Here is a 24,824-nt window from a genome sequence, read left to right as displayed (position 1 = left end):
AAACTGATACTGATTAACACAACCAGCAGTGTGATGGTTGCTAGAGAAAATAGGTTGGGGGGTGAAAAGGGTCTTATAATATAAGTTGACAGGAGAAGATTTAACTTTGGGTGGTGGTCACATAGTCCAATAGTACATAGTACAATACACAGATTTTGTAACCCACACGTGAAACCTATGTTGATCAACTGTCTCTTCATGTTGATCAATGTCACCCTAACTGATTTAATAAATAAAATTTATTAAAAAATAGAGTTCAAACAACATGAAGAGACAGTTCATCAAAAAATAAGTACCAATGACCATTTAATATATGAAAAGGTGTTCAGCTTCGCTCAAAATGAGAACTATGGATCAGATATATTATTTCTCACCCTCAAATTAACAAAAATTCAAATGTGCCAACATTGTTAGCAAGGCTGTGGAACAAGGCAGACAAGGTCTTGCTTGCTTTGGGGAATATAAAAATTGGACAAATTCTAAGTGTTGCAAATTGATAGTAGCTTTCAAAATAACATTTGCATTTCCTCTTTGAATGGCAACTTCACCTCTTCAACTGTATTCTGAAGATGCAGCTGCCCATAAACAAAATTTAAGCATAATGTCATATATTTCATCACTGTTTATAATAGCAAAAGATTGGAAGTATGCCAATGTTCAGCAAGAGATTAAATAAACTACTCATCCTTCCTCTCACATGCACATGTGTCCTCTCTCTCTCTCTCTCTCTCTCTCTCTCTCTCTCTCTCTCTCTCTCTTTCTCTCTCTCTCTCTCTTTCTCTCTCTCTCATATATATATATATATATATATATATATATATATATATATATATATATATACACACACACACACAAACACATACTCCACTCCATTATCTTGAATTTCATGCTTTGGTCTTATAAAACCAATTGTGATTACTGAGCACTTCATGCTTTCTCTCTACTCCTTAAGCTCTCCAAGTATATTTTTATGTGTACAAATATCCCTGATTTTTCTTCTTCTTTTTTTGTCCCTGCCACAGAGGCCATTAAAATTCCTACTTCTATCTATGCCCAAGCATTTGCTCTTCCAGTGTAATTAGAAGAGCAGGGTTCCATGTTCCCTGATGCCCTCTGCACTGCAGAAAGGGAAACATCTAATAATCTCACTAATTTTTCTATAGATAATAAAAGTACTTAGCTCATTATCTTTACTCCTGAATGTATCCCATGGTACTTCAGTAATCTACTCCATGTCCATTACCACTGATGCAGTAGGTGCAGTAGGTGCTGCTTAACACAAACACACTTATCTTAGAAAATGCGTACTTGCAACAGGCCAAAGGATCTGAGAGGGCTTTTGGAAAGGCTTGTTTCACCCAAAGGAACAAGTAATGCTGGTTAAGTCCTCTGCTTATTTCCCTATTTTGTCTCATTGTAAACATGTCAGGTCATTCTTCCTGTGGTCTTAGCTCCCAGGCATGCTGGGAACCTCAATGGCACAGATTTGTGGGAAAAGGAAAATAATGTCAACATGTGTGGACATGGCTGGGAAATCTGACAAGACTTCAGAATTACTACTGGAGAAAGATACATGAAAATGATGCATTCAGTTCTCCAAAATACTGAGTCTATTAAGCAATTAGATTTTAAATCTTAAGACAAAATTTTTAAAAAGCATCAAGAGAAATCATGGAGAGGTCAAGTGATATTAGATACACTCAAATGTGTCCTCCTTAACAAGAATGAAAATTATTGAAACTACTTTTGTTTCATTATTACTCACTAGATTTCCCTACCAAAAATCAGTGAATGTTTAATTCTTATAAATTCTAAGAATTTTTTGGGTATAGCAAAGGTGGGAATTTATTGAAGAACAAGTACAGACTCCCACATGGGGAGGGGGAAAGAATCTCACAGCACAGACTCCTGCGTGGGGAGGGGGAAAGAGTCCCCAGAAATCTTTTTTTTCCATAAAAATTGCACCAAAAGAAAGTAAGAAGAAAGTTGCATTAATTTATGAGATAATTATTAACACACAATACCCAACATTCTGTATTTTCAAGGTAATTCAAGAATGCATTGATCCTTACTGCTTATTAGATAAGATAAATAAAAACAAAATAGTAGTGATTTAAAGTGAGAAGTACTAGAACAGTGTAATCATTATCCCTTTAACCTGGATATGACAATTGATGCCTTTTATCCACACAAATGTTTCAGGATAAAATATACTGACGAATACTCTGAGGGATACAGTGTATGATTCAATAAAGGCAAAATAGGAAAAGAAAACAGCCTAATTTTCAGCAACAGTTCCTCTTACATTTGTATTGTGAAATGCCTTCATGTTGATTATGTGTTCGTTTACCCCAGCAACACTGGGTAATAGTTATTACAAGTTTCCTGCTTTACTAAGAAGAGTACTACTGAGGCTTATAGAGATGACAGTAATGAAGCACAAGCAGCCATTCAGAGAATAAGCCATTTCTGATAATAAAGTTTTTTCAACACACTCTACTGCTATTTTTTTCACTTGAGTAACGTTTGTTTTCCTCCAGGCCAGCTGGTGTGCATCTGCTGGACTTCCACTTCTGCAAGCAAGCAGAGTAGACTGACAGCTTTGAAAGGGCTCATGAGATTAGGGCCCACTTGAATTATCTCCCTGTTTTAAAGTCCATTGATGTGGGGACTTAATTATTTCTGCAAAATCTCTTCACAGTATTACCTACATTTGTGTTTAATTAAATAACTGGGAGAAGGTGTGTGCACAGGAAGAGTTTTAAGATGGTGGCACCATCTAAAAATTCTACTTTCCATACTTTAATCTGATCTCAATGAAAATATGAAAGAGCCTTACTCAGGCCCGCTGCTTGATACTCTAACAGAGTTAATGCCTATGTTCCCACCCTTAATTTGGCAAGCTGGCTCTGCAGATCTAATTTTGAATTTTGATACTTTTACTTAGGAAAAACATAAGTAACAAAAAAGTTATTTTAACCCCATAAATGGGATATTTACTCCCTATTCAATAAGGTGTTGTGAGAAATAAATTAGATAATATCACACACACACACACACACAAAGAACAAAGATAATATTACACCAATTTGGTGCCTGAATTGCTTTAATTCAAGAGCTATTTAACACATTTCAGCAAATATTAGAATGTGTCCAATCTATGACTAACAGTGTGCTCTATGTGGGAGCAGGACATTCACATCAGTGACTCATGGAACTCTATTTTGTTAGATGTTAAACAAATCAGAAAAAAAGCACACAATAAAATGCAATTGTGATCAATGCTACCCAAAGAAATAATAAGCATGCAAAAGTGGGATAATCAAAGCCAGATTCCTGGCTTCTATTCTAGATCTCTTTTCACTGAGCTGTTGCTAAATTATACAGTCCCTCAAAAATCCATAGGTAAGCCCTAACTGGTTTGGCTCAGTGGAAAGAGCATTGGCCTGTGGTCAAGGGCACACACCCAGGCTGCTGGCTGGATCCCCAGTGGAGGGCATGCAGGAAGCAGCCAATCAATGATTCTCTCGTCACTGATGTTTCTAAATCTCTCCCTCTCCATTCCTCTCTGAAATCAATAATAAAAATATATTTTTTAAAAAATCCATAGTTAAAACAGCACTCCAAATTAGATGGCATATGAACAGAATCACATTAATCTGGCTGACCTCTGGCTCGCCAGGAAGTATCGTTCAGTGACAAGCCTGAGCAAAAGTCTTGAGTAAAGGTGGCAAAGTAGTGACAATAACTATTTTCTCAAAGGTTTCCATTGAAAACCTTTTGTTCCTGTTGGAAATTGATATTCAGTTATCGGCAGAGTCCTGAATAGAAAAGTGAAATCTGTGGAGGAAGTTAAAAGCATATTAATTTAATCTGTATATTTGAGGAAAGCATTTTGGATCCTGACTTGAAATCACTTTATTCCTATTTCCATTTTCATGAATAAAATGCTTGGTAACTTTAATAAATGCAAGGTCTTTGAAACATTTCTAAATTTGCCCTACATTTTTTGGTAAAGCACCATTAAGAACGGAGAAATAAAAGAGAGAGAGGTCTGAAGGATTAGATCTCTTTGCTGGTAATGAGTAAATGGGCTTCAACCTTGGGAGAAAATATGAGCCAATAGAGATGGGAAAACATAATATAAAAGGACATGTATTTGGTGGAGGTGAAAACCCAGAAGAATTAATTACAAAGTCTTGCTGGGAATATGAATCAAATTAGACATGTGTATAAAGTATACAGACCCTCTGGACAAGCACACTGTGATTTGTAAGCCTGGTATTCCTACTCTGGGCGACAGGGATTGATCACAACATAATGGGCCACTTCAATGTCTCCTTCTCCACAGAGAGACCAAACAGGGTTTTACAATTAGAATATGACATTGTCAGAGATATAAAGATGAAATGAAAAGAGTTTAAATGATCAGCAAGTGGAAGCTATTGAATAAAGTGCAGCAAAGGAGAGACAATAAATAAGTATGCATTCATTTTCTATTGCTGTGTAACAAACTTCTATAAATATTGCAGCTTAAGCCAATACCCATTTATAATCTTAGTGCTTCCATCAAACTTGGGTCTGCACAGCACAATTGAATTCTTTGCTTAGGATCTTAGCAGCCTGAAATCAAGCCAGGGTTGCATTCCCAATGGAAGCTCAAAAAGTCTTCTTTCAATCTCATTCAGGTGTTGGCAGAATTCAGTTCCTTGCAGTTGTAAGACTAAACTCCCCCTTTTCTTACTGGCTGTTGCGCAGGGATCACTCTTAACTCCTGAAGGATGCCCACAGGTCGTAACCCTGTGATCAGCTCAGAGCATGACAGCTAAGATCTTCAAAACCAGAAGACATTGCTACGACAGACTGGTATGTCTGCTATTTTGCTGCCTATGGAGTCTTGTAGGATTTTTACAGTTTCCCATATTACATTTAAGTCCTTTAGCCATTTTGAGTTTGTTTTTGTGTATGGTATAAGTGGGTAATCTAGTTTCATTTTTTTTTTTTTTTGGCATGTAACTGACCAAGTTTCCCAGCATCATTTATTGAAGAGACGGTCTTGACTCCATTGCGTGCTCTTGCCTTCTTTGTCAAATATTAATTGAGCATAATTGCTTGGGTCAATTTCTGGGTTCTTGTTCTGTTCCATTGGTCTATATGTCTGTTATTAGCTAAGATTTGAAAACAACCTAAGTGCCCATCAGCAGATGAGTGGATTGAAAAACTGTGGTACATCTACACAATGGAATACTATGCCGCTTTTAAAAAGAAGGAACTTTTTTTAAAAAAAATAGATATTTTATTGATTTTTTTACAGAGAGGAAGGGAGAGGGATGGAGAGTTAGAAACATCAATGAGAGAGAAACATCGATCAGCCACCTCCTGCACACTCCCCACTGGGGATGTGCCTGCCACCAAGGTACATGCCCTTGACCGGAATCGAACCTGGGACCCTTGAGTCCGCAGGCCAATGCTCTATCCACTGAGCAAAAGCGGCCAGGGCAAAAGAAGGAACTTTTACCATTTACAACAGCATGGATAAAACTGGAGAGCATTATGCTAAGCAAAATAAGCCAGTCAGAGAAAGATAAATATCACATGGTCTCACTCATATGTGGGATATAATGATCAACATAAACTGATGAACAAAAATAGATCCAGAGACAAATGGCAGGGGAGATGGCGGGGGGGGGGGGGTTTAGAGAGCAACCATATTAGCATAACCAGTGGACACAGACACTGGGGCGGTGGGGGCTTGCCCAGGGTGGGAATGACTAGGAGGGGCGGGGGGGTCAATCAGGAAAAAGGAGACATATGTAAAACTTTAGACAATAATAATAAAAAAAAAAACAGCAGAAGAATCTCACTGTAGTCTGATAGGTTAGATTCATATATAATGTAACCTAATCCAGGGAATCACTATTCCATCATATTCATAGATCCCAACACTCAAGGGGAAGGAAATTCATAGAACATGTACACCCAGAGCTAGAATCATGGGAGCATTCTGTATGTTTGGTTTCATAAAAATAAAAAAAAATTAAAAACCCACCTTTTCCAAAGTGGTTGTACTATTTTACACAATCATGAGCAATTTTTTAGTTTCAATTGCTCCACAGCCTTAACAACGTTTAATACTAACAGGTGTTTTGTTTATTTTTTTAGCCATTCAAATGGATAAAGTGGTACCACACTGTGATTTTAATTTGCATTGCCCTGAGGACTAATAATGAAAACTTTGAAAGGATTATTGGCCATTAAAATAGCTTCTGGTGTGGTGTACAGGTGTCCACTCAGTTTTATACTCTTTTTTCAATTGGAGTTTTTTTTTTATTACTTAGTTACATAAATTCTGAATATATTCTGAATATGAGACCTTTGCCAGATATATTATTTATGAATATCTTATTCTAGTTTGTGGCTTATGTATTCACTAGGGGCCCGGTGCACGAAATTCATGCACTGGGTGTGTGTGGGCGGGGGGAGTGTCCCTCAGCCCAGCCTGCCCCCTCTCACATACTGGGAGCCCTCAGGCGTTGACCCCCATCACCCTCCAATCGCAGGATCGGCCCCTTGCCCAGGCCTGACGCCTCTGACAGAGGCGTCAAGCCTGGGCAGGGGACCCTCATTTCCCCCCATCACTGGTTCTGCCCCCCACCCAGGCCTGATGCCTCGGCCAGAGGAGTTGACCCTCATCACCCTCCGATCACCAATCACCGAATAGGCCCCTTGACCAGGCCTGAGGCCTCTGGCAGAGGTGTCAGGCCTGGGCAGGGGACCCCCAGCTCCCCGTGGTTGCAGGCTCCGCCCCTGCCCAGGCCTAACACCTCTGGCCTAGGCGTCCGGCCAGGGCAGCGGGGACCCACAGCTGCAGCGGCCCCGCGATCGTGTTCTTCGCTTTAGGCCCAGGCAAGGGACCCCTAGCTCCCGGGACTGCCAGCTTCGACCATGCCCAGCTCCCATCACTGGCTCCACCCCTACTTCCTGCTATCACTGGCCAGGGCGGCAAAGGCGCCTGATTCTCCAATCATGGCTGGGGGCAGGGCAAAGGCGGCCCCAGGGCCACCTTTGCCCTGCCCCCCAGCTCTTAGCTCCCCCCTGGGTTTCTGATCACTGTCAGTGGCAGGGGGCTTCTTCCTGCTTTCCCTTTCGCCTCCCTGCATTGTGCCTACATATGCAAATTAACCGCCATCTTGTTGGTAGTTAACTGCCAATCTTAGTTGGCAGTTAACTGCCAATCATAGTTGGCAGTTAATTTGCATATAGCCCTGATTAGCCAATGAAAAGGGTATCGTCGTACGCCAATTACCATTTTTCTCTTTTATTAGATAGGATTTTCAATGGTGTATTTCATGAACAGAAGTTTTTAATTATGATGAAGTCCACTTTATAAATTTTTTCTTTCATGATTTTTAGAGCTTCTCTAATTTTTAAGAAGTCTCTACCCCCCTCCCCATATTGCAAAGTTATTTTTTTTATATTTTCCCTAAAACCCTGATACTTCTGGCTTGTGGGCTTTCAATTCTGGCCCCAAGCTTTATTGAGTTATAATTAAGAAATTAAAAATGCTTATGTTTAAGGCATATAATGTGACATTTTGATATATCTATACATTGTAGAAATTTACTATAATCAAGTATATTACCATATATGATATTCACCACCTCACCATACTCATAACCTCACATGGTTGCTTTTTTGTGTGAGAATAATTAAGATCTAATCATTTAGCAAATTTCAAGTGTACTATGTGGTATTATTAACTATAGTTACTACTGTTCCATACCTTAGGTATCCAGAATTTACTTATCATGCATAACTGTGACCTTATACCCGTTGATCAACATTTCCCCACTCCCCTGACACACACACACATCCAAGCTTACCTACATCTATTCTTGACTTCTTCTTTTTCAACTTTTTCAGATTCTACATATAAATGAAATCATTAAGTATTTTCTTCTCTGTGGCTTATTCTACTTAGTATAATATCCTCTAAGTTTATCCATGTTGTCACAGGTGGCAGGATTTCCTTCTTTTTATGGCTGAATAATATTACACTGAATATCTATATTTTACCTCTTCAAATTCATTCATCCAATGACAGATGCTTAGCTTGTTCCCATATTTGGCTCTTACAAATAATCCTGCAATGAATATGAGAGTGCATACATTTCTTCAAGATACTGACTTCATTCTTCTTGGATAATAAATGCCCAGAAGAGAGATTTCTGGATCACAGGGCAGTTCTATTTTTAATTTTTGGAAAACTCTCCTTACTGTTTTCCATAGTGACTGTATCAATTTACATTCCCACCAAGAGTGTACAGTGTCTTTTTTCTTCCATATTATCACCAACACTTGTGATTATTTGTCTTTTTATCATAGACAACCTAACAGATATGAGGTGAAATTTCACTGTGGTTTTGATCTTCATTTCCCTGATGAATATTGATGTTGAGAAACTTTTCATATACCTCTTGGCCATTTGTATTTCTTCTTTGGAAAGATGCCCATTCAGGTCCTTTTCACATTTTAAAACCAGGTTATTTACTTTCTTGCTATAAGTCCCTTATATATTTGGGATAGCAACCTCTTATCAAGTATATAGTTTGCAAATATTTTCTCCCATTCTCCCTTTCCAGACTCCCTCCTCTTCACTCTGTTATTTCCATTGCTTTGCTGAGTTTTTTGTTTTTGTTTTGTTTTTTGTTTTTACTTTGTTGCAATCCCATTTGTCTTTGTTGCTGTTGTTGTTGCCTGTGCTTTTGGGGATCATCTTCAAAAAAAAATAATTGCCCAGACCAATATTAAGAAGCTTTTCCCCTATGTTTAATTCTACTAGTTCCATGTTTGATGTTTAAGTCATGAATACATTTTGAGTTAACTTTTGTATATTGTATAAGAAAAGGTTCCAATTTCATTTTCCTACATTTGGATATCGAGTCTTTCCAGCACTATTTATGGAGGAGACTACCTTCTCTTTGTGTGTTCCTGGAAACGTTGTTGAAGATCAGTTGAGTGTACATGTGTGAATTTATTTCTGAACTCTCTATTCTCTTTGGTCTATAAGTCTATTTTAATGCCAGTGCCATACTGTTTTCATTTGGGTAGCTTTGCAGAATATTTTGAAATCAGGCAGTGTAATGTCTCCAGCTTTGTTCTTCTTGCTGAAAATTACTAAGGCTATTCAGAATCTTTTGTGGCGCCATAAAAAAAATAGAATTTTTTTTTTAATTTCTGTGAAAGATGACATTGGAATTTTCACAGAGATCGCAATGAATCTGTATATCCCTTTCAGCAGTAAGGACATTTTAACAATATTAATTCTTCCAATCCATGAATAAGAGTGATCTTTCCATTCCTCTGTGTCATCTTCAATATATTTTATCAACATTGCATAGTTTTCAGTGAACAGAACTTTCAACACCTTGGTTAAATTTATTCCTATATATTTCATTAGTGTTGATGCTACTATAAATGGGATTATTTTCTTAATTTATTTTCAGAAAGTACCTGGCCTTCAATCTAAATACTGTCTCTACAAGTAACTAGTTTCAATCTAAATACTCAGTCTTCTAAATTACTATCTTCTCCAGGCTCATCTCACTCTTGGGAAGATAATCTATTTCTATTGCTCCTCCCCACTTCTGCATTGGGAAAACAGGTGCATATTTAGCACACCAGTGGTTCTCAGACTAGTTGAATTTCAGACTTCTAGGCTCACTCCTAAAATTCAGTAATTCCAGAAGTCCTTAAGTTAGGGATTGTGTCATTTCACACCTAGAACACCGACACAAACTGAAAATATGTAGTACTAACTAGATCTTCAGTCACTAATTGTCTGGTTAAATCATACTAAACTAATTAGTCCATGACGTAGAAAACAAGCCTAGCTTTGTTCCGATGCATCAAGTGCTACCAGCTCTTTCTCTAAAATGAGTTGGAATCACCCTATTTTGGATTTCTACAACATTTGCTAAAGCCATCATTATATTTTACGCAGACCAGGACAGTAATCACCTAACTGCTCTCTTTATTCATGCTCTTCAACAACTAGAGAAAGGTTTTTGTTTTGTTTTTATATATTTTATTGATTTCTGAGAGGAAAGGAGAGGGAGAGAGAGATAAAAACATCAATGATGAGAGAGAATTATTGATTGGCTGCTTTCTGCAATATCCTGCCCACAACCTGGGCATGTGCCATTAACTAGAATCGAATTTGGGACCCTTCAGTCTGCAAGCCGATGCTCTATCCACTGAGCAAAACCAGCTGGGGCTAGATAGAGGAAGGTTTTTAAATAAATAATTCAGATGATATTACCCACCTCCTTAAAACACTTCTATGCTTTCAAACAATGATTTATGTTTTCTACATTCCTGATCTCACCTATTTTTCCCTTTTCAATGTGCTCCACTCACATTGGCCTTCAAAGAATTCTCCAACACATTCACTCCCACACAAGACTTTTGCACTTGCTGTCCCCAGAGTCTAGAATGTTTTTGCCAGATCTCTGTACCACTAGTCCGACCTATCATTCAAATCCCTATTCAAGTTTTACCTCCCCAGAAAAGCCTGTTCACCCAGTCTAAGGAGGTTGTCTCCACTCCCAACCTTTCTCTGTTGTCATCTATAGCTTTTTTAAAACTTGTTAAAAGTTAAAATTTTGTATATTTCTTTATTTACTTGTTTTTGTCTCCCTTCAATATATTTCAAGCTAGATGAACACATAAACCTTGTCTGTTTTCTGCATCACTGAAGTCCCAGTACCTGTCATAGGTTAGGCACTGAAAAAAGTTTATTAAATAAACAAGACTAGAATAAAATAAGGAGAGGGAAGGAGGAGAGGGGAGATTGGTGTGTGTCACATTTTATCAAACTAAAAATGCATTCTTAAACTACAGCAGAGTAACCAAGGAAAAAACACCATTTATTTGTATTTTGTAATTCATGCCCACTCAACCACTTTACGAGATTAGGCCAATTTGCAAATATGGCCAGCTAAGCATTGCATCTGTGCTATGGCACCATGTTTTCTAATAATGATGAGAAAAAGAAATGTCACACTTTATAAACACTGTCTGCACAAAATAAATAAGGAAGACAGTCAGTGGAGAAAGAAAGAGAAAATATTTTAGATATGGATAGAACTCAATTTGAATAAAACATTCTTGAAGTAAAAATTCAAAGGCTCTCATGTCTACATTAATTAAATTAAATGTAAAAATTTCCATTCCACCAGGTGGTTATTAGGATTATATGGGACAATGTAATCTGAGAATATCTGAGAAAGCCTGGCACACAGTAGGACTAAGAAATGATAGTTGCTTTCCTTGCTCACTCGATCCTATTACACAATAAGTATTCTGCTAAGTGAAAGAGTTTCTGCCAACAACACATTATTGAATTCACTTAATTATGAACATGACTTCAACAATAAAGAAGATATAGTCAAAGTTGGCCATCCTATTTGGAGGCAAGGTGACTTAGTGAAAATAATCAAATTGAAAGAATACATTTGCACAAATTTCTCTGTTTGGTCTAATTCTTAATATCTACCACTCCTAGAGACAATGTGGCTTAGGTTATCCAAGGGAAAATTTATCATTCCAAACATCTGTAACTGAAACAAGTAGAAACGCATTAATGTTTGCACTATTATCTAAAAATACTACCGTAAACAAATAGCATGCAGGCAACAAGTAAGACACAGTTTCAACTTATCCTGATTTCAGCACAGGGGCAATGCCTTACCTTCTACAGCCTTCTTCTTGTCAATTCTACACAAATACAGGTGACACAGCAAAGGAAAATTTTACTACTGTAGATGCAACAAGTTTTCTAGTTTTATCCACCTTATCTTAGTTCTCTGTAAATGAAATCAGAGTATGTTCTCTTTTCTGTGTGATGTGATTCCTTCGGCATAGTCTGTGAGATTTTGTGCATCTTTTTCTTTTTAATTGCTCAGTATTGTTCCATCATATGCATATATGACAATGTGTGGGTTGTTTTGATGGAAATGTTTCTAGTTTGAGGTTATTATTAATAAACTTGCAACTAATATTATTGTAAAAATCTTTTGTACATTACTTTTCTTTCTCTTGGTTAACACTTAGAATTGCTAGGTCAAAGAGTAGGTGTTTTTTTACAGTTTTTTAAAGTGCCAAATATTTACACCAAGTTGTTATACAGGGAGGAGAGTTCCCACTTCAACCGTATTTGGTGTTGCAAGTCTTTTTAATTTTAGTTACTTAATTGGTTCCATTCTTGGTCAGGGCACAGGTTGCAAGTTCATTTCACAATCGGGGGTTTGTAAAGGAGGCAAAGATTCAATGTTTCTCTCTCACATGGAAGTTTCTCTCTATCTCTCTCTCCCTTCCTCTCTCTAAAATCAATGAAAACAAAACACATCTTCCAGTAAGGCTTTTTAAAAATATGTCTCTTACAGACAACACAGAATTAGGTGTGTTTTTTTTGTTTGTTTGCTTGTTTTGTTTTGTTTTGTTTTGTTTTATCCAGTCTTATAATCTCTGCCCATTTGATTTGATTGTTTGGTCCATGGCTCAGCAAATAGTTTCTGTAGAAAAGGTTACTAACTAGATGGGAAATGTTTTATGTTCTATATGCCACAAAATCTATCATAATTATTTCATTCTACCACTTTAACATGAAAGTAATCTTAGACAATATGTAAATCAAAGTGAATAGCTGTGTTCCAATAAAACTTTAGTTATAAACACAGACATTTTAAATTTTAAATTTTACATAATTTTCTTTTGTCACAAAGATCGTTTGTCTACTTCTCCTTTGATTGTTTGACCACTTAAAGTTCAACATCTATTCTCAGCTCATGGAACATACAAAAATTGCCAACCCTTGGGCCAACACCTGATTTAGTCTATCTACATTTAAGATAATTTTTGATATGATTTATTTGTTTTCTTTTTGTCCTATCTGTTCATCTGTTCTTCACTCCTGGCTTACTTGTATGTTAATATAATATTTTTTTCATTTTACTTTCTCTATTGGCTTTTTTAGCTACATGCATCATTAACTTATTAACTAATTAATGTATAATGGACTGCTTAATGTATGTCTACCTCACAGAAAATGTAAGAACATTGTTTCCATTTACTCTATCTTATGTGTTGCTGTGAGTACACATACACAAAAACACACAAACACACATATGTAATATGTCTACATACCTTATAAACTCTCAATTTTGCTTTCAACAGTGATATGGCTTTTAAATAATTAAGAAAACAAAACAATATATTATACTTACTATATGGTTCTTAATGACTTAAGGTAAAGAGAAGATTCCATATGGTACTATTACTCCTTATCCTGAAACATTCTTTAGTATTTCTTGCTGTGAAATCTGCTGGTAACAAAGCCTCTCAGTTTTTGTTTTTGTTTTTTTATCTGAAAATGTCTTTATGTAGGTCTCATTTGTGAAGGATATTTTCACTAAATATGGAACTATCGGTTTATAATTTGGATTTTTTCAGTACTTAAAAAATGCCATCCATTTTCTTCTGGTCACCAATGTTGCTGATGAGAATCAGTAGCATTTCAATCAGCTTCCCATATATAACATGATATTGTTCTCTGGCTGCTTTCAAGATCCTCCTACCACCCCATTCTTTATTTTTTAATATATTTTTTATTGATTAAGATATTACATATGTGTCCTTATCCCCAAGTTACCCCCTCCCCCCTCCCCCGCTCATGCCCTCACCCCCCCCCCCGGTGTCCGTGTCTATTGGTTAGGCCTAAATGCTTGCATATAAGTCCTTTGGTTGATCTTTACCCCTTGCCCCCATCCTCCCCTACCTTCCCTCCAAGGCCCGACAGTCTAATCAATGCCTCTCCGTCTCTGGATCAGTCCTTGTTCATCAGTTTATGTTGTTCATTATATTCCACAAATGAGTGAGATCATGTGGTATTTATCCGCTCTCCAGTTCCATCCATGCTGTGGCAAATGGTAAGAGTACCTTTTTCTTCTTCCACTTCTTAAAGAATACCTTTCAGCATTTCATATAATGCTGGATTGGTGGTGATGAACTCCTTTAGCTTTTTCTTATCTGTAAAGCTCTTTATCTGACCTTCAATTCTGAATGATAGCTTTGCTGGATAAAGTAATCTTGGTTGCAGGTTCTTGCTATTCATCTCTTTGAATATTTCTTGCCACTCTCTTCTGGCCTGCATGGTTTCTGTTGAGAAATCAGCTGACAGTCGTATGGGTACTCCCTTGTAGGTAACTGACTTTCTTTCTCTTGCTGCTTTTAAGATTCTATCTTTGTCTTTTGCTCTTGGCATTTTAATTATGATGTGTCTTGGTGTGGTCCTCTTTGGGTTCCTTTTGTTTGGGGTTCTCTGCGCTTCCTGGACTTGTAAGTCTATTTCTTTCACCAGGTAGGGGTAGTTTTCTGTCATTATTTCTTCAAATAGGTTTTCAATATCTTGCCCTCTTTCTTCTTCTGGTACCCCTATAATTCTGATGTTGGTACGCTTGAAGTTGTCCCAGAGGCTCCTTATACTATCTTCATATTTTTGGATTCTTTTTTCTTTTTGTTTTTCCAGTTGGGTATTTTTTGTTTCTTTGTATTTTAAATCTTTGTCTTGATTCTTGCGATCCTCTTGTCTGCTGTTGGAAGTCTATATGATATTCTTTATTTCAGTCAGTGTATGCTAAATTTCTAGTTGGTCTTTTTTCATATCCTCCAGGGTCTCACTAAATTTATTGGGGGTTTCCAAAAAATTCTTGAAAAACCTTATAAACGTGGTTTTGGACTCTATATCCAGTCATTTGCTTTCCTCCATTTCTGTCATTTGTGACCTGTTTCTTTGTCTCCGCATTTTTTTATGCTTCCGTGTTGGTAGAGTGGTTTTGTGTGCTAGGTGTCCTGTAGGGCCCAGTGGCTCAGCCTCCCCAGTTACCTGAGGTGGACACTCTTGGTGCACCCCCTTGTGGGCTTTGTGCACAGTCTTGTTGTACTTATGCCTTGATTGTTGTAGGATCACTGGGAGGAATTGACCTCCAGGCCAATTGGCTGTGAGAATCAGCTGTGTCTGCAGTGGGAGAACTTCTGTGCTGAAGACACCTTTCTGGGGCAAGACTTGCTTCAGTGGGGCTTTGGTGCTCACTGAGTCTGCCCCCTGAGTGTGTCTCTTATGGATCTGAGGAGTTGTAATCCGGATGGTCCCCCTCTGACAACTGGGTACACTGGCTTTTGGATCTAAGGAGGTGCTAATTTAGCCTCGGCCTGAGGTTACCCGGCAGGAGCTACGAAGAGAACTGCAGATTACCCTTCCTGTTTTGAAGTTTGGAGGTGCCCTGATGAGGCCCAGCTGTGAAGCAATGCAAGCTGCTGTGGGGCCTTGGGCCTTCTCTTGGAAGTTCTGGGTCTGTCTGGTCCAGCTGTAATTTTTTAGGTAATTTTCAGGTTGCAAAGGGCCGGGGCATTCATATGCAAAAGCCTCTTCCAAAGCCTGTGTGGGGTGGGGTCTCAGGGAATCAAAGGGCGGAGCAAGCAGCAATGGTGGATCCTCAGCCCTGCCCTAAGGGGCCGCACGTCTCAGTGTCCCGATAATTGCTGCAAGCACCTCTGAGGGAAAGCTACCCTCAAGTTCAGAGTTCTGCCTGCTGCCAGACAGTCCAGTTTCTCCCCGTATGCGTCCTGGGTCCCCAGAGACTTCCCGGAACCAGAGTTCAGAGCAGTCGGGAGCTTGTGACTCCCTCCTGATTCAAAAAGACAGCCGCATCCTCAGGTTCCAGCCCCTTTCCACGCGCGCGAGCCTCCGTACCTCTGCACTTTACTTCCGCAGCTCCTCTGGCTCTCAGTGTGCTTTTCTTTCCTTCTAGTTGTAGAATTTCCACTCAGCCAGCCTTCCTGTAGTTCTGGATGATGTCCGTTTTGTCTTTTGGTTGTATTTTTGAAGTTGTTGTGGGAGGCAGCAATTTTTGTGTTTACCTATGCCGCCATCTTAGTTTCTCCCCACCCCATTCTTTATTTTATGTTTTATCCATATCAATACTTGGTAATAAAATGAATGGAAAGTAAAGGCCAAATCAGAAAGTCCTTTACCCAGAATGCTTATTTAAAATATTTTATTGTTGTTTTATTAAATTCATTGGAGTGGCATTCATTAATGAGATTATATGTTTCAAGTGTACAGTTATAATACATCATCTGCATATTGCATTCTATGTTTATCACCTAAAATCGAATCTCCTTCTGTCATTATATATTGATCCCCTGTACCCTCTCCTATCTCCCCTTTCCCTCTGGTAACCACGATACTATTGTCTGTGTCTATGACTATTTCGTTTTGTTTGTTCATTACTTCCTGGATAAGACTTTTTCTTTATTATTGAATTTTAGCAGTTTAAGGATGATGTTCCTAGGTTTAATTTGTTTTGATTTATCCTGCTTTCATTTTGCTAAACTTCTTGGTTTTGTGCTTTTAACCACATTTGGTAACTTTTGTTTTCTATTTCTTTAAAAAATTTCCTTTCCCATTTTCTGTCTCTTCTACAACTTTAATTGTATGCATAATAGACTACTTGGTATTGAGCCTGGTCTTTTTTTTTCCCAATCTTTTTTTTTTCTTTATTCTTCAGAATTAGTACGTTCTGTTGATCTATCATTAAATTCACTGACCTTTTGCCCTGGCTAGATGGTTGGGTGTCATCCCATGCACTGAAAGGTTACTGTTCGATTCTCAGTAATGACATATGCCCAGATTGCAGGTTAGATCCCTGGTAGGGGGCATGCAAGAGCCAGTGGGTCGATGTTCCACTCTCTCACTGATGTTTCTTTCTCTCTTTCCCTCTCCCTTCTTCTCTCTAAAATCCATTAAAAATATCTTTTTTTAAAATTAATAAATAAGATAATGTGCTCAGCAAAGGGCCAGGCATGAAGTGAGTGCTCAATAAATGTTAGTTCCTATTTTTAAAAAATCACTGATTCTTCTTCATGCCTTACTCAACATGACAGAATGACTCTGGACAGTTGACATCGGCCAGGCCAGTCTATAGACTAATGGAGCCAAGATTACAGTAGGCAGGCATAGTGTCAGGGACAAAGGCAAAACTCAGATCCAAGAGTATGGCTCTCACTCACCAGGGCTGATCTTGCTACTAGCCTTGCTAAATATCTAAACTGCCAAAACTGATACTGATGCTGGGTTCCCAATATGCCACATTTCTCAAGGAGACCAACCAGCCACTTATCTCAAATTGATTACATTGGGCTCTTCAAAACTGGATTAGAAAGAAATTCACTATAGCTGAATTAAATATATGAGAGACATGAGTTTGCCTTTCTTGCCTATAGTGTTTCAGCCAGCATTTCTATCTGAGGGTTCATATGTAATTGATGTACTAAAAATAGGATTCTGCATAACATCACAGCATACTACCAGAGGCATATCTACTGGTTCTATCATATGCTACATACTCTGAAGCTGCCAGTTTGATCAAGAAAGATAATAGCTTTTGAGGGTACATTTACACTATTTTAAAATAGCAGGATCGAGCCTTTAGGTTTCAGGGTGCACTCTAAACTAATACTTATTGTACAGTGTAATATCCCTACTAGGTAGAATATACAGGTCTGGGAACAAATGATAGAATAAAAAGTGGTGCCACTCACTATTATACCCAATAACCTACCGGTGAATATATACAGCCTGTCCCATTATTTCTAGTTTCTGTGTCTCTACAGTTCCTGGATCCAAGTGGGGAATGCACCTCATAAAACTTTACCTACAGGTACTAGACAGTCAATTTGGGCTCCTTGTGCTGAGAAGCTAGGGGTCAAGGATTGGAAATCACCACCCTGGAAAGGTAATTAACACTGATATTCAGAAAGAGGTAAGGCTGCTGTTAAACAATGTGAGAGAAAATACTAGATTTGACATCAAAAAGATCAAGCAGAGTTGCTCTTGGCACTTTTCTGCCCAATTTTGATAGCAAATCAACAAATAAAGAAGCTATAATCTGAATAAGACATGATAACCAGGAGCTCAAAATCCCTCAGGGATAAAGTTCTGGGAGATACCACCAGAGAGATGCTAAATGAGAGATAGGGAAATAATAGTAATGAAGGAAAATGATCATTATCAGTTATAGCCTGGAGCATATATGCAGCTGCAAGGACTATATTTTATGACTATATTTTATCCCACCAATCCTCCTCTAGTAAGACTTTAGACACCCAAGAAAGTAATAACACAGAATCTAGGAGAAACTGTTTCTAGATGGTGTGAGCAAGTGGATCCAAGCCAGGCAGCGGTGGACTTTCAGAACCAAGGCATTAATCCTCTAGCTGCAAAGCATGTTGTCGGCTTACAACTCAGAGCTGAGTCCTTCCCTGGAAACTGCACTTGTTCCAAAGGAGCTGCCTTGCCCAAAGTTACACCCTCAATAGCAGTCTGCATCCTGTTAATTCAGTTGAGCAAAGACCTAGCTCCCTTGCTTCAAAATGTCATCCCTGTGTCACAGCATTCATTCCATGGGAATGAGCTGACACCTTTGTTATGACCAGTGTCAATCAAACTCTTGCTCTGACCAATCCTTCTTTCTTTACTCCTTTACAGGTGGTATACCTGAGACCTCGTTCCTCACCACACTGTAGCTACTGTTTCCTAGAATCCTCCCCAATAAATGAGGTCAATGTAAATTTCAATCCCAGAGTTTGTTTCCTGGGGAACTTGACCTAAGGCAGCTCTGATATATAGATTATTGCCATTTACTCATTAGTGAACTGACTCAGAGAAATTAAGTCATTTGCTCAAGGATTATACAGCAATAAGTAACATGGACAGTAATTCAAACCCAGGTTAGTGTGATTCCAAAGCCATATGCCTTGATATTATCATACTACCTTCCCTCTTTTCTTCAACTGAACATTATTACCATATTAATAAAAGAGTCTGCAGCCTTTTCTATTTGCTTTAACGTAAACCTTCTCAAGTTGACAGGTCTATCAGAAATTGTCACTTACAATTTAATGCCATCCAGCCTGGTTGGCGCTTGACAGACTTACAGTAAAACCTGAATGGATACTATGCCATTATGAATTTAATGTACTGCCCTCATGAAGCCAACTGCCAAATTAAATACTCAATGCCAATCAATTTATTTATAGAATCAGTTCTCTCCCCTTTAGCTATTATTGCCTTTTATCCTTTAGGCTTGAAGCCTCAGGAGCTCTTTGAGAACCATTTGGCACTCCACCCACCTGGGGTAATCCATGGCCAATGGTGACATTTTCCAGTCTAGAGTGAGAACTATTTATGAAGAGAAATAGACCCCAACGAACTTTAGGTTGAGAGAAAGAAGATGAAATACAAATAGATGCTGTTATAATGTAGAGCTTGTAGAAATAGATAAAAGAGCTCTTTTGTTCTGTCTCTTTTGTTCTACATTAAACATCTGTAATACTTTCAACAATAAAGGTAAATAAAATTAAATTAAATTAAAAATGCTATTCATATTGGCCAAAGTCACTTGATTCCTGATTCCAAGTCCATCAGCTTTGCTTGTTTTTCACCTTTTAAATTAGTATTGACATAAGATGGGGAAGTAGAGAAGCTTAGGGGATAGCACCTGCCTCACCAGCCCATCAGGGTTCTGGTAAATTATAGGTAAGCTGATATTTTTTGTAGAACTTCAGCTATAACTTCTTCTATTCTCCTTTGGAACTCATGGGCCTTGGTTTTTCTCCAGAAACACCTACCTACATGACTTCTATACTTTCATGTTGCTAGGAAGCAACATGTGTAAAGAAGCAAAAGCAAGGTGGGACATGTCCAAAGGGGAACAGAAGAGGGTGAGAAAGCGGGAGCTCATGTCATGTGAGAAATAGCTGAAGGATATGAAGATGCATACACTGAGATTTTGGGAAAGTAGCAGTGCACTGTTGTGGGAAAAGGTGATTAAAATAGTCCTAATCTTGCTCTCACCCAATTAAAACCCTTTTCACTGTTAATTCCCTGTCCAGAATGGTTCTTCTTTGTTTCTACTGCAAATTCCTGCAAAATTAACAACTCGTTCAGATACCATTGTAATTAGTGAGTTATTAATAAAAGGAAAGGAGCAAAGGGGAAGCCAGACATTATAGACATGTTTTTTGGGCAGCTTCACCAGGAAGTTGCAACTTTGCACACCCAGGGGACCACAGGCCTAGTCCCTGCAAAACACTGGAGAGAAAGATCAAAAAAAGGGAAGATAGATGCATGCCCAGTACAGTTGAGGTGACATAGGGAAGGTACGTTCCTGTCAGTCACACCTGGGAACAAAGAAATTTGGCCAGAATAGGCATGGCAACTGCAAGCATGTGAAAATTTGGGAATATATAATCTCCTAAACAAAGGCATTCTCTCTCTTGGCATTCTTGGCTCATTACCCTTGTTGCTCTTGTTGCTCTTGACTCTTCGCTTCCTTTAATTTGCCCATGTTCCCTCCTTAGCAGTGTGGCCCTGGACCCCACATACAATGGACTGATGGGCTGCAGTGGGAAACACAAAGCAAGCTAGCCTGATGCTGGTCTGGACTCTGCTCCAACATGGAAAGGAAACCTGGACAGACTCCTATTTTAGCTCTGCTGAAACCCCAGCTACATTTTTTCTATGACTGTACAAAGGTAATTTGGACTTGAAAACTCCAGGTTTTAATTCCACAGAAATAAAAATTACTCATTGTCCTGTGCAAGTCTCAGAAGACTATTTTTCTTGGGCTATCACAAGAATTCCACTCCCACTAGTAACCATGGGAGACAAGGACTTCTCTCTTCCTCAATTAACCGATCTTCAGACCTCAATTTAAATATCACTTCATCAACTGTGGTACATCTACACAATGGAATACTACGCTGCAGTAAAAAAGAAGGAATTATTGCCATTTGCAACAGCATGGATGGAACTGGAGAGCATTATGCTAAGCAAAATAAGCCAGTCAGAGAAAGAGAAATATCACATGATCTCACTCATTTGTGGAATATAATGAACAACATAAACTAATGAATGAAAACAGATCCAGCGACAGAGAAGCATCGATCAGACCATCACTGTCAAACCTCAGAGGGAAGGTAGGGGAGGGTGGGGGTAACATGGAGAGATCAACCAGAGGACTTGTATGCATGCATATACTAGTAAGCCTAAACAATGGACACAGACACCAGGGTGGCAAGGACATGAGTGGGGGGTGGAAGGGCAATGAGGGGATAAGGACACATATGTAATAACTTAATCAATAAAGAAAGTAATTAATTGATTGATTAAAATAAATAAATAAATATAACTTCATCAGGAAGTATAATGTCCACCACCAATACCTCTATGATAAGTACTACTATCAGAATTGGTCAGAGTGCACTATTACATGATCTAATAAAACCTCTGTAGTTTTGCTTCATAGCACTTATTACAATTTAAAATGTTATTTTTTAATGAAACAAAAATTTAACCTTATTATGTGATTTTTTTCCAATTACTTTGACTTTAGCCCATTAGTCTAAGCCTTATCACAGCATAAAATAGTGCTACTTTGTTCATGATTGCATCCTTAGGGTTTAGGACAAGGCTTTGCAAAGGCCCTTAATATACACGTTTTCAGAGAAAAAGACACATAATGTATGAATGGATGGAATAATGACTTAGTATAAATAAATATATCTAAAAGATGGACAGTACAGAAAGCCCTATATTTCAACAAAAGAAAATCTTTAGTATAATCAGAGTTATTCATCAGTGAATCTGCCTACATATGTGAGATTGAGCTCCTCACCAGGATAAGTACTAAAGAACAGAGACCAAGATTCATTTTTAAAGCTATGTATACATTAATTAAACTCAAACCCAAATAACTCCTAGAGTTTTAAGATTCTATTAATGTTATCCTTCCTTTTGCTTTTCTATAAAGTCAACCATTTGAGTTAGATTTTAATTGGCAAGTTCAAGGACTACCTAACATATCCCTATGCTTTCATAGTCATGGAAATACAAATTTACTAGGTCCCAGCAGAAAAAGTGATTTGCTCATTGGAAATCTATTCTTTTGAGATTCATTTATGAAACAATAATACCGCATGTCCTGTTCATCAGTTCTATCTCTTCTGGGTATAACAGATGGCTTTGTATATTAAATGTTTAAAACATAGCTTTTGGTGATTTTTTTCCTACTCCCCTGAGAATGGCTCACATAATTATTAAAGTGATACATAAAAATAGAAAATTCAATAGGCAATCAAGAGTGATTTCTAGAAGGAAACATAATAAACAAAAAGAAATGGGAAGCTGGGTAGAAAGGAGTTTTTAAAATAAACTAATAAACAGTACCAAAAACAAGTGGAAGAAGAAGAAGAAAGAAGAGAAAATGCTATTATCAGGGAGGCAGATTTGGACTCAATATGAAACAAACAAACAAACAAAAAAACAACTTTCGGAATTGTAAGTAATGAGTTTCCTAATAACGAAAGTACTTACATGGTGGGTGATGGACACTTGGTAGAGTTGATGCAGTTAGGATTTATACTTTGAATTGATTCTGAGTAGCAATGTTGTTTAAAGGTCTTTCTAATTCTGAGGTTCTGGGATTCTGATACTTCAGTATTGATAATGGAAGTGAAATAGGTAACACTGACTTCTTTATAGGACAGTGGAGATTCATAACATGAACTTGGAAGAAAGGGGAAGTGATTTAAGAGCAGGGTCCATGGTTCTGGAAGAGGGAGACCTCCAGAGGAAAGCAGGCATCCTAGACTTGAAAGTGGACACCAAATAGGTCTGGGCCGCCTGTCACCACTTGAGACAAATTAAGCAGAGACAAGGTTGAATCATATACGAATGTTTATTCTAATAATGCTGGCAGTATGGAGAGGCAGCAGGTCATCCTGTAAATTCTTCTCTAACCTCCCTACCAGCCTGCTGATTATATATGAATAAGGAAGAAAGGCTACATGCAAGAGGGGAAGGAGGAGGGGGACAGGATAAGCAGCTGCAGGATCAGTGGTCTGTGTGTCTCCTTCCAGGATCTTGAAGTCCATAACAAGATAGTTAATTTTCTATGATGTTAATATTCTATGATGTTCCTGGGACCTAAGAATGGTCAGCATTGCTGAGGCAAACTCCCAGAGAAGGTCAGGGTTCAGAGAAGCAACCAAATAAAAGCAAAGCGAGTCCTGTCCTTTATCTGTTCTCAAAATGTATTTTCTTTTCTGAGTAATGGACCCATTGGGGCCCAAAGGTATCCTTATCTTTTCACAGCTCTGTTTTTCTTCTTGCAACACATCCACTGTCCTAGGTTCTATAGGAAAACCTCTTATCCATCCTTAGTAAGGTGAGTCATTAAACAACTGTGGTTCTATACTTATTGTGTGCCCTTCCTCCTATCAGACTCTGGGGCTCAGAGGAAAGGACCCTATATGGCTTATCCTCCTTTGGAATTAGGGAGGCTCATTAGCCCTGATTCCTAGACAATTGTTGTCTAGAACAGAGTACTGTCCTCAGAAGCAATGTACAGTCAGGAGACAGTCATCACTTCCAAGGGTAACTGAAATGGAGTCATCATTCCAAGTAGGACAGCAAACAATAGCAGTAATGACCCAAAGTCACATGAGAGGAGGTACAAAGTAGATCATGGGGAGAAAGCCACAGCTATTCTAGAAGTGAAGCACAGGGAGCTTTAGGGACCCAGCTCTGGTTTCCACAGATATAGTCATGCTTGAGCAGGGAAGGTAGGAAACACTCCTCAAGAGTGCTAAGCAGAGAAACTAAGGCAGAAGGTAATTTGCATGGGAAGGGGCCTAAGAGGAGGTAGGGGGCGGTGTTTTCAGTAGTTTAGGAAAACCAACTTTGCTTGTTGCTCTGATCTTATGTCTTGGAACTCATGTTATCAAAAATCTGGGCAATATTATAATTACATATTTTACCATAAGAAGAGCCTGAGGCTGCTGAGCAAATAAAAGGCTAACTTCTACCTTGATGAGGGTCAGTTCAAGAGCCAGATAAGCTGCATCTGCAGGGAAAGTTACCAATGACTCCAGATGGTAACCATGGAGAAAAGCAACAGCTTGATCCTAATGTGACATGAGGATGCTTTTATATATTTTTAATTATAATGGCTAGTATCAGACTCAACAAATAATACATATGCCTTATGTTATTTTAATACTGGGAAATATCACAATAGGGTTGGTTTCTTTGTTTTAGTTTTGTCTGCTGCTGTTAGTATTTTGGGTTTTTTGTGGGGTTTTTTATTTTTCTTTTTTCTTTCTTTTTTTTTTTTTTACTATATGTTTCCTGCGTGGTTTATCTCCTCAGTTATTGTCCACAAGACCCTGAGAAGTTGTAGGAATATGCAGGCGCAGACTCAAGGCCCGGCTTTCTGTCCAACATTGTGGAAAGGGACTGTACATCACGGGGCAGAGACGTATGCTCCCCTATACCACCTGGACAGAGCCCCAGGGAGAGTGACCTCCCGGGGGTATCCACGTTGGGATATTATTTTGTTTTCAATAGCTAATATAAGGGAGGACTATATCAGTTCATTCTAGCTTAGGAAAAAAACATTTTCTTCAAATTTATGTATATGTATTTCATTGTTTTGTTTATCTGTTTGGATTTATTTTGTAAATCTGTATGTATATTTTCTAAATGATTAACTAAGCTTTTGATTCCCCTGCATCTGGAATGAGCATTGTGATACTACATAATATGCCAAAATCAGAAAGAAAAAACAACAACAACAGTGAACAAGCAAACAAACTCTACTCCGGATCTGAAAGGAGGTATTATTAGTCACTAAAGATTGCCT

The 24,824-nt window shown here is 38.3% G+C and overlaps 1 non-coding gene across 1 annotated transcript; it reads right to left on the bottom strand.

Moving 5' to 3' along the window:
• Nucleotides 1-24,301: 24,301 nt before the first annotated feature.
• LOC132242388 (small nucleolar RNA SNORA73 family) lies at nt 24,302-24,507 on the bottom strand. Its single transcript, XR_009454588.1, has one exon. It is a non-coding gene; the product is annotated as a small nucleolar RNA SNORA73 family (small nucleolar RNA).
• Between the last annotated feature and the right edge of the window lie 317 nt (nt 24,508-24,824).

The sequence above is a fragment of the Myotis daubentonii genome, chromosome 9 (assembly GCF_963259705.1).
Source record: "Myotis daubentonii chromosome 9, mMyoDau2.1, whole genome shotgun sequence".
Lineage (NCBI taxonomy): Eukaryota > Metazoa > Chordata > Mammalia > Chiroptera > Vespertilionidae > Myotis > Myotis daubentonii.
This window is presented reverse-complemented; position numbering and strand designations above follow the sequence as displayed.